Raw genomic sequence first — 9,114 nt, forward strand, 5'->3', positions numbered from 1 at the left:
CTTTAAAAAGTTCCTGTGCAGCAGATTTGCCCAATGCAATACGTCGTCTGATCTCTTGACAGCTGCTTCCATGAGTGTTGATAGTTGATCCAAGAAGAATGAAGTTCTTGACAACTTCAATCTTCCAGGTAGGAAGGGTTAATTACTCATGTACCCGTATCCTCTTTCAAAGTCTTGTATATCTGTGGGATATATAAATATATATGTACATGTTGTTGTTGTTGAGTTGGTTCTCACCCTTAATGATCCTGTGTAGGACTTGTAAGGAGCAGCTGATGATCTTGAACTGCTGATCTTACAGTTCAAACCTACATTGCAGTCCAGCACATTAACCTTCAGCGCCACACATATATGTAGATATATGTTGTTGTTAAGTGCCATCAAGTCTGTTCTGACTAATAATGACCCTATATAGGGTTTCTGAGGATCGGTTGGTGAGTTTGAACCTCCAACCTTGTGGTTCTAGCCGCCCTTGAGGTCGACTGCTTATCCAAGTTCCTATATATGAGTATACTTATACATGCATACACATATTCCACTCTTCTCCCATAGCCATTCTGCATGTGTCTCTGTCCACGTATCTACCTGCAGAACATTGGTGTTGCAAGGTTGTATACTATCACTATCACTATTCTCTTTATCACTCATAGATGAATGTGTCGTCACCTGCCTTCATCATTCTTCTGTCATCCCTCCTTTTTGTATATTGCCTTCCCTGTCACCTGAGGTGTGACACTGTGGATTAAACTGCAAGGTCGGTTTGAACCACATGGTCAGCAGTTTAAACTCAGTAGCTGCTTCTTGGAAACCCTATGCAGGGTCGCTGTGAGTCGGAACCAACACCATGGCACTAACAAGAATAACAGTTCTATAGCCAGTGAACTTCTTTCCCTTTCTTCCCACCCCTGTAAACCATCAAAGAATGTTTCTTTTTTCTCTTTCAAACTCAAATATATTTGTAGAATATACAAATATATTTGTTCTACTCTTCCTCTCTTGGAGATCTAATGCAATGTAGGATAAACAATGGACCGCAAAGTCAATTTGAACTTCAAGGTGGTGATTCAAATCCACTAACCACTCCTAGGAAACCCTACACAGGATCGCTATGAGTTGGAACCGACTTGACGGCACTTAACAACAACAACTTCCTCCCTTACCCATTCAGTCTATGTCTCAATCCATGTATCTTGCACATAGAACACCACTGTTTCAGGGTTTTGCATATATCACTGTTTAACTCTACCCCTTTTAGTTCATGCATACCTTCCTGTGTCTTCGCCTATCTTCATTATTCTTCTGATACCCTCCCTCTTCTTCACAGATTCTTTTAAGAAGTCTTAAGAAAATTGAAAACTGCATTGGTGAGACAAAGGCCAAGAAAGTTGTACTAAGGAATTTTTTCATCACAACAATGCACTTGTTCATACTGCAAAGATAGCAAGCGTTATCCTAGTAAGATAATTTTGTTGGGAAACTTTACCCATCCATCCTGTATCCCTGATCTTACCTCTTCAGACTTCATTTTGTTTCCAAAACTCCCTTGACGATGCTAAACTGCAATTTTGATATTTAAATTGAAGATCACAGAATTCTTTGAGGACAACTTGTAGATGTTAAGTGCCAGAGGGATGGAAACACCACCTTCATAAGTACATAGATCTACATGGAAGATTATTGAGAAACAATAGCTTCACATTTTGATACGATCCCGCCAATGGCTGAGCAGTGATCCAGCAAAGCCAGGGCCCTCCAACCTCAGGGAAGGAAGCCTGACCTGTCTCTGGCTGCCCTTCCCCTCCCCCTCTGTCACTGCTTCTTCACAGCCACCAGCCTCACCTCTCAGCCAAGGCGAGGCATGCACCCACTGGGTCTCGGGCCAGCAGACTCCTTAGCAGCACAGACATGCTCTACAGTTCTATCATATTTTGATACTTGATTTTACAATAAGGAGTCCTGGTGATACCATGGTTAAAGCACTCAACTGCCACCCAAAAGGTTAGCAATTCAAACCTACCATTCATTCTACAGGAGAAAGATGTGAGTATGCTTCTGTAGAGATATACAACCTCAGAAACACTATGGGGACAGTTCTTCTTACAGGGAAGCTATGAGATAAAACTGACTCAATGACAGTGCTTTTGCTTGGTCTGATTTTACAGGCTTTTAAAAAGTTTTCAGTGTTTTGTCTATTTTCTTTTCACATGGATATTTATAATCCTAATATTTAGAATAATTCTTATTTTTGTTCTATTAGTTCTTTATAAAACTCTTTTTTTTATGTTTTATTGTGAATTATGTGATAGTTTACATGGGAGAACACTAGTTTTACATTCAGCCTGTCGCATATGGTTTCATTGCCATGGTTACAATCCCCTCCATGCATCAGCAACCAACCAGAGGGTATACCCTGCGAGCCTGCCCCCCAGTCTTCAGCACACAATCCCTCTCCCTCTCTGGGTCTAAAGTCTCCAGCTGCTCCATCTCTCCACGTCATCTTCTCTGCCTCCATCTCTAGTGTCACTGCTTCTCTGGATAGAGCCCTGCTCTCCGCTCTTCTCCCTTGATGGTCCCTGGGACCTCCACTCCTAGACTGAAAAGTTAATCACTCCCCTTCTTGCTAAAAAAGTCTACCTTTACATTTCCAACTCTCACAATCAGTCCTGATAACAAATATTCACTATTATATCACAAGAGACCTAACCACATTTCCTTTCATTTGCCCCACCTAGACAGATTGGACACTACTTAGTCGAGATTCTACCTTCCTCCACGCCCTCTGGATCTATGCTTCCTCTTGAAAGTTTGTAAGCCAGTCACTTCTTGCCTTTGTAGCCCCCTCACTTTGGGTAGCCAATGTCCAAGTTGCCCATCCCTGTCTACCCTGTATATGGAAGGGGTGGGAATGATCCTTGCTGTAAAGATTTGTTCCCCCTTTGAGCTACTGAATCCAAAGGCGTAGGTCAAGTTCATCAAATTGTATCAGATTACTCTTTTTTTCCTCATCTTGCTTGTTGTAGTAATCAGTCAGTCTGCCTGTATTGTTTTGTATTTTTCCTGTCAGTCCTTCTTTTAAGTATCTTCTGTTCTTCTACCCACTCCAGGCTGGTCTGCCTGTTCTTTCAAGTGAAAATTTCACACTCTGAATATTCCGGATGCTGTTCAGGATTCCACCTATAGTCTTACATAATGCAGAGGCTCTGCAGGAAGCCTCCTTCACTAGGCATGTTGTAGCCCCATTTTAGGTATTCCAATCAGTTATAAGCAGAAGACGGACTTATAAGCTTTCTATGGTGATATTTCTGGCTATTCCTTTCTCTACCCCTCTAGTGTCTATTTTATAATGTCTCAATCCCTGTATCCCAGTATAGCTCTATCTTTGCTACTGTAACCTTTAATAATTTTATCTAATACCTTACTCATTTATTTATACTCCTAGTAGTAAACCATTAATGAAATTAAGTCTGTATAAACTTCTTACTGCCCACCCTTCTTGCACTACACAATTATAGTCAATAGTATTATCTTTCTCAGCGTTTACCTTTGTACTGTTAAATATGCTTATGCTTCCACTAACTGATTTGTCAGCTTAAAATTATGTCCTTTGACTCCCAGACACTACAGACGATGCAAGACACAAACTTGTTTTATCCCAACTTTCATCTCACTTTCTACTTCTCTAAATTTCTTAGTTACATTACTAATGTGTAAATTATTAGGACTGCTGTTGCTTGGTTAACTGTTGAGTCAATTCTGACTAATAACGACCCTTTGCATAACAGAATGAAACACTGCCCAGTCCTGTGCCAATCTTTAACTGCTGTTAGGTTTGAGTCCACTGTTACAATCACTGTGTCAATCCATTTTGTTGGGGGGTCTTTCTCTTTTTGATGATTATCTACTTTACTAAGCATAGTGTCTTTTTCCAAGCATTGGTCCTTCCTGACAACATGTCCAAAAAGCATGTGAGAGGAAGTCTTGCGATTCTGGTTTCCAAGAAGCGTTCTGACTATACTTCTTCCAAGACAGATTTGTTTGCTCTTCTAGCAGTCCATGGTACTTTCAATATTCTTCACCAACATCATAATTTAAATGTACTGATTCTTCCAAGATCTTCCCTATTCCTTATCCAACTTTCACATGAACTTGAGGCAAATGAAAATACCATGGCTTGGGTCAGATTCACTTTAGTCTTCAAACTGTCGTGTTTGCTATTTATGCTATTTATACTAAAAAGTCTTTTGCAGCAGATTTGCAATATTTCTTTTGATTTCTTGACTGCTGCTTTTATGAGCATTGATTGTGGAGCCAAGTAAAAAGTATTTGACAACTTCAATCTTTTTTTTTTCAGTTTATCATGATGTTATTTATTGGTCTAGTGAGGGTTTTCATTTTTTTCACAATGAGGTGCATTGTAAAGATATATTAGGATATTCAACATTAAAATTTTATTCTTTTTCCTTATTCCCACTTTTATTTTTAGCTCAAGTCAGTAGTTAAATCTACCCAATGCTCTCCAATAGTACTTTTGTCAATTTCTCTAGTCACTTATACAGGATAAAGCTCATCTTCTAAAAGTTTCCTTAATAAATTTAAGAGGGTATTAGACTAACAACATGCCCCAGGTTCTTTTATGTTCAAAGCTGTGTACAGTGTCTATATTTGAAGAATATTTTACAGAAGATAAAAATAAGGTAAAGAAAGATCAAATAGCTTGTACATGCTACTAAAGGGCAAAGTATAGCTTCAAAGTTCAAGCTTTTGTTCCTTATAACAAGCTGAGGTACTCAATTTTCAATCAGAAGAAACACTAACAATTAGAGACAATGGCAATACAATTATACCAAGGATGGTGATATCAAGAGAACATCTTTTAGAAACTGTGTGAGACTAGAGAAAAGTAGGATCAAGAGGTTACATCCTATGGTTAAAAGAATGGCCTGTGGAGTCAATCCTAGATGTTCATACTGGCTGTGCTATTTATTAGATAGGATACCTTGAACACAGTCGTGGTGTGGTACTGTGGTTAATGCACTGGACTGCAAAGTCACTTTGAACCACAAGGTCAGTGGTTCAGCTCACCAGCCAGCACCTTGGTATCTATGGGGCAGAACAGACTCAATGGCACTTAGCAACAAGTCTCAGTTTTTACATTTATAAAATGGCAATAAAAGTGTCTACCTAACGAAATGTTGCATAGTTTAAGTAAAATATTTCATACAGGGATAGCAAAAATAGCTGGTACATACGATAATAATCTTTTTAATATGTTACTTTTTTAAAATGACTATTATTCCCATGAGATTAATCTGTGTGACGCTGTGGATTAATGTGCTGGGCTGCAAGGTCGACGCACTTAACAACAATCAAGAAAACAAAGCGTCACATGTAGTTTCTAAGATTATTGAGGGGGGGAGAAATACTTTCTAAGAAGTAAAAAAAGGAGCCTATTTTCTTTACATAAAATGTCCTCTTCTTCCTTCAGCCAAGCACGTGACCTAAGCTTTAATAATTATGTACTTTAAGTCCTAATTCCTTAAGGAAAATTGCCCTGATGAACCAATCTACATCAATCTATATAATCTCTTAACTGTTTATGTTTGCTCATACTATATTCTAAAGACTTTATAATAATAATAATAATAAATATTATAATAATAATAAATAAAATATAATAATAATAATAAAGTGCTTTGTCCTATCTTAACAAAAAAATTTAGTGTTTACTTTTAGCACAACTGCCTCTTTTACCAACTGTTTTATGTATCATCTTGTCCTATCAATTAGACAATAATGCTTTTTTTCAATCAGGTGTTTCAACTTTTACCCTTTTGGGATGGGCTCAACCAAAAAATTTATAGTGTTTACTTTTAGCACATATGGTTCATATATTTTCAATTGCCTCTTTTACCACCTGTTGTATGTATCATCTTGTCCTATCAAATAGACAATAATGCTTTTTTTCAATCAGGTGTTTCAACTTTTACCCTTTTGGGATGGGCTCAACTGTTTAGCATTAGTACATGGTGGTGGTGGCTATGTGCCGTGGAGTCAGTTCCAACTCATAGCAACCCTGTACAGGATTTCTGAGGCTGTAAATCTTTACGGGAGCAGAAAGCCTCATCTTTCTCCCACAGAACAGCTGCTAGTTTCAAACTGCTGACCCTGAAGTTATTGTTGTTAAATGCCATCGAGTCAGTTCCGACCCACAGTGACCATGCACAGGGTTTCCGAGGCCGTAAATCTTTACGGGAGCAGAAAGCCTCATCTTTCTCCCGCGGAGCAGCTGGTAGTTTCGAATGGCTGACCTTGCAGTTCGCAGCCCATTTCGTAACCACTACTGCTACCACTCGATGGCACTTAACAACAACAACAACAACTGCTACCAGAGCTCCTTAGATAAGATACACAGAAAGTTTTATTTGACTGGTTCTGCATGCTTAAATTTAAGGGAATACAGAGTGATGTGCTAGAAAAACCATTTTTAAGTAAAACATTTCATTTTTACATTGTTAACTATTTGAAGGACCCTTTCCATTTAAAAATAAGGTAAAGCACTCCTAGTGTGGCGCTGTGGGTTGATGTGCCAGACTACAAAGCCGTTTGAACTGCAAGTTCAGCAGTTCAAGCTCACCAGCTGCTCCTCGGAAACCCTTTGCAGGATCACTATGGGTTGGAACCGACTCACTGGCACTTCACAACAACAATAACAACTCTTAGAAGGAGACTTGGTAGTGTCGTGGATTACAAGCTGGACTGCTAACGGCAAGGTCAGCAGGAGAAAAATATGGCTTTCTGCTTCCATGAAGATGTACGGCCTTGGAAAACCTATACAAGGTCACTAAGAGTCAGAACTGACTTGGTAACACACAACTACCACCATCAGATGTTAAAAAGGATTTTATATAATGCCTTCAGAATGATTTCTAAAACAAAGAAAAAAGAGATACATATAATACTTTTTTAATTGAACAGAATTACACACTATCTCTAAGAGCAAAGGTACACAAGAGCTACCTAATTCATGAACACTTGGTTAATATGTAACATTTACTGTAAAAAAGAGAAATTCACAAGAACCTAAAATAGTTATGAAGAAAGTCAAAGCATTTGTATCTTTGTACTCAATGTTCCACCAGAAGTAGTTTCACTTAACTAACCTGTACTGAACACAAAGTATTAGGAATAGCTGTTCTTTTCAATTTACAGATTTCCTTCTCTTATGTTACTAGTTTCAAAAAAGAATATGCTTATATAAAATTAAGCAGTATAATTCTAAACCCATCCACCAAAAACTACGGATGTGGGTAACAGTATAAACTCCTAACTACAGAGACACTTCAAGCTATCCAAAAGCCCAAAAGTTCTAGTCTAAAAACCCTTTGATTCTAGAGTTAACTAAGAGGTGACGGGAAATCAAGGAATACAGAAAGAAAAAACAAAACCAAAACACTGAAAAAGATAGTCAATTCTAAAAAAAATTTGATATGCACGCACAAAAACCCGTCTGATATGCTACAAGGACCAGGTTGTAATAGCCGATTAAATACAGTTACAGTTGCTGACAAAGACAAACGGATTTGTTTCCTGTCGTTAAAAAAGGTATTTTTAGAGGAAGGATCAATCACAGACCCTATAGCATCAATACAACTTTATAAAGTCCCGTGGCAAAAGAATTCCATTAACTCACAAGTGCAGGCAATATTTTGACTTATTTTAACAACCGATGTGTAATTTAACCTCTTCATGTAACAATTTATTAGCAAAATCCTGCAACACTTTCCGACACTTCCTACGAAACAGAGACTGCGACTGCCGACATTGTCCTTAAAATAATCCAATCCTGGCAAAATGACAGTCACCTTCAGTTCAAACCGGCGAACCTTTAGAACAGGCAACAGCTCAAATACAAACAAAAAAATCAGAATCAAACAACAAAGTCAACCAAAGTAACCCTAAGGTTTGTTTCCTTCCTACGCCCTTGGGACCGCACCTCTTTGTGCACAAGAGTCCAAAGGTCTCCTAACCTCAGACCCCAGGAACCTGCCCAGCTGGGACTCCCCAGCGGACACTCCAGTCGTAAGCCTCCGGGAAGCTCCCGGGCCGCAGGAGAAACGCCAGCGAAGGCCGACAGGCACGATCCCCAAGCAGTGCGGGGGGCAGACGTTGTTGGGCCGGGCCCCAAATGAAGACCAGAGGCGCGCCGCCAGCGACCGGGCCTCGGACCGGGGGGGCCAATCGGGGATAAGGCCAGGATCCCAGCTTTGGGCCCCAGCTCTATCGCTAGGCCCAGGGAAGAGCGAAGAGAGGAAGAGAGAAGAGTCGGACTCACCTAAAGAGGACCCTCGGCGACCAGTTCCTATGTGAACGCGGCGCTCGTCAACTCGCCCAACCTTCGCCACTGCCCCTCCTCCCCGGTCCGGGGACACCTCCACGTTCCGCTCCAACGTGGCAGCCGCAGCCCCGCCCGGCGGGCCAGCCAACGCTTCCGGGAGCTACGCCCCGCCCCGTCCGGTTCCACGCGCTGCCCGCTGCGGAATTTCCGGAAGCGGTGAGGCCACTGGGCCGAAACCCTAGATTTCCCTAGCGACGCTGCAGCTCCATGGCTGACTTCAACACCTTGCATGCGGTTGAGGTTAGGGTCTGTCAGGGAGAGGGGGTGACCAGAGCTTTGAGACATGGAATGGGTTTGCTGGATGATGCGATCAGGAGGACCACAGTCCACTGGAATGCCACGTAGCACTCCCTAGTCCTGTGAGGCCTCAGCAGCACCAACTACACCTGACAAAACCACATGAAAATCGGGCACAGGGACCTGATTACTATAATTTGTGCTTGGTTTTTAAAATTGCTTGTTTGGTTCTACCATATTGCGGTTGGAAAGAATTTGTTTAAAACTAAACAACCGTTGTACCCAAAGGCACACATTGTTTCTGAAAATTGTCCAAATACAGACAGACCTCAGAGATATTGGAAGTTGGGTTCCAAAACACCAATAAAGCAAGTCATACAATTTTTTTCGGTTCCCAGTGTTATGCCCAGAATTCAGGGTCCCCAAAGACCACCCAGGAGCCGTGTACCGATGCAAATACATAAGGGTTGTTTAATTAAGCT

The 9,114-nt window shown here is 40.6% G+C and overlaps 1 protein-coding gene across 1 annotated transcript in view; it reads right to left on the minus strand.

Annotated features, from left to right (window-relative positions):
* The window catches only part of SEC31A (SEC31 homolog A (S. cerevisiae)), a 129,957-nt gene extending 121,528 nt beyond the window's left edge, over positions 1-8,429 (minus strand). The window contains exon 1 of the mRNA XM_006877753.1: positions 8,333-8,429. The gene's annotated coding sequence lies outside the window, so the exon portion shown is untranslated. The remainder of the gene's footprint in view (positions 1-8,332) is intronic.
* Between the last annotated feature and the right edge of the window lie 685 nt (positions 8,430-9,114).

The sequence above is a fragment of the Chrysochloris asiatica genome, unplaced genomic scaffold (assembly GCF_000296735.1).
Source record: "Chrysochloris asiatica unplaced genomic scaffold, ChrAsi1.0 scaffold00588, whole genome shotgun sequence".
NCBI lineage: Eukaryota > Metazoa > Chordata > Mammalia > Afrosoricida > Chrysochloridae > Chrysochloris > Chrysochloris asiatica.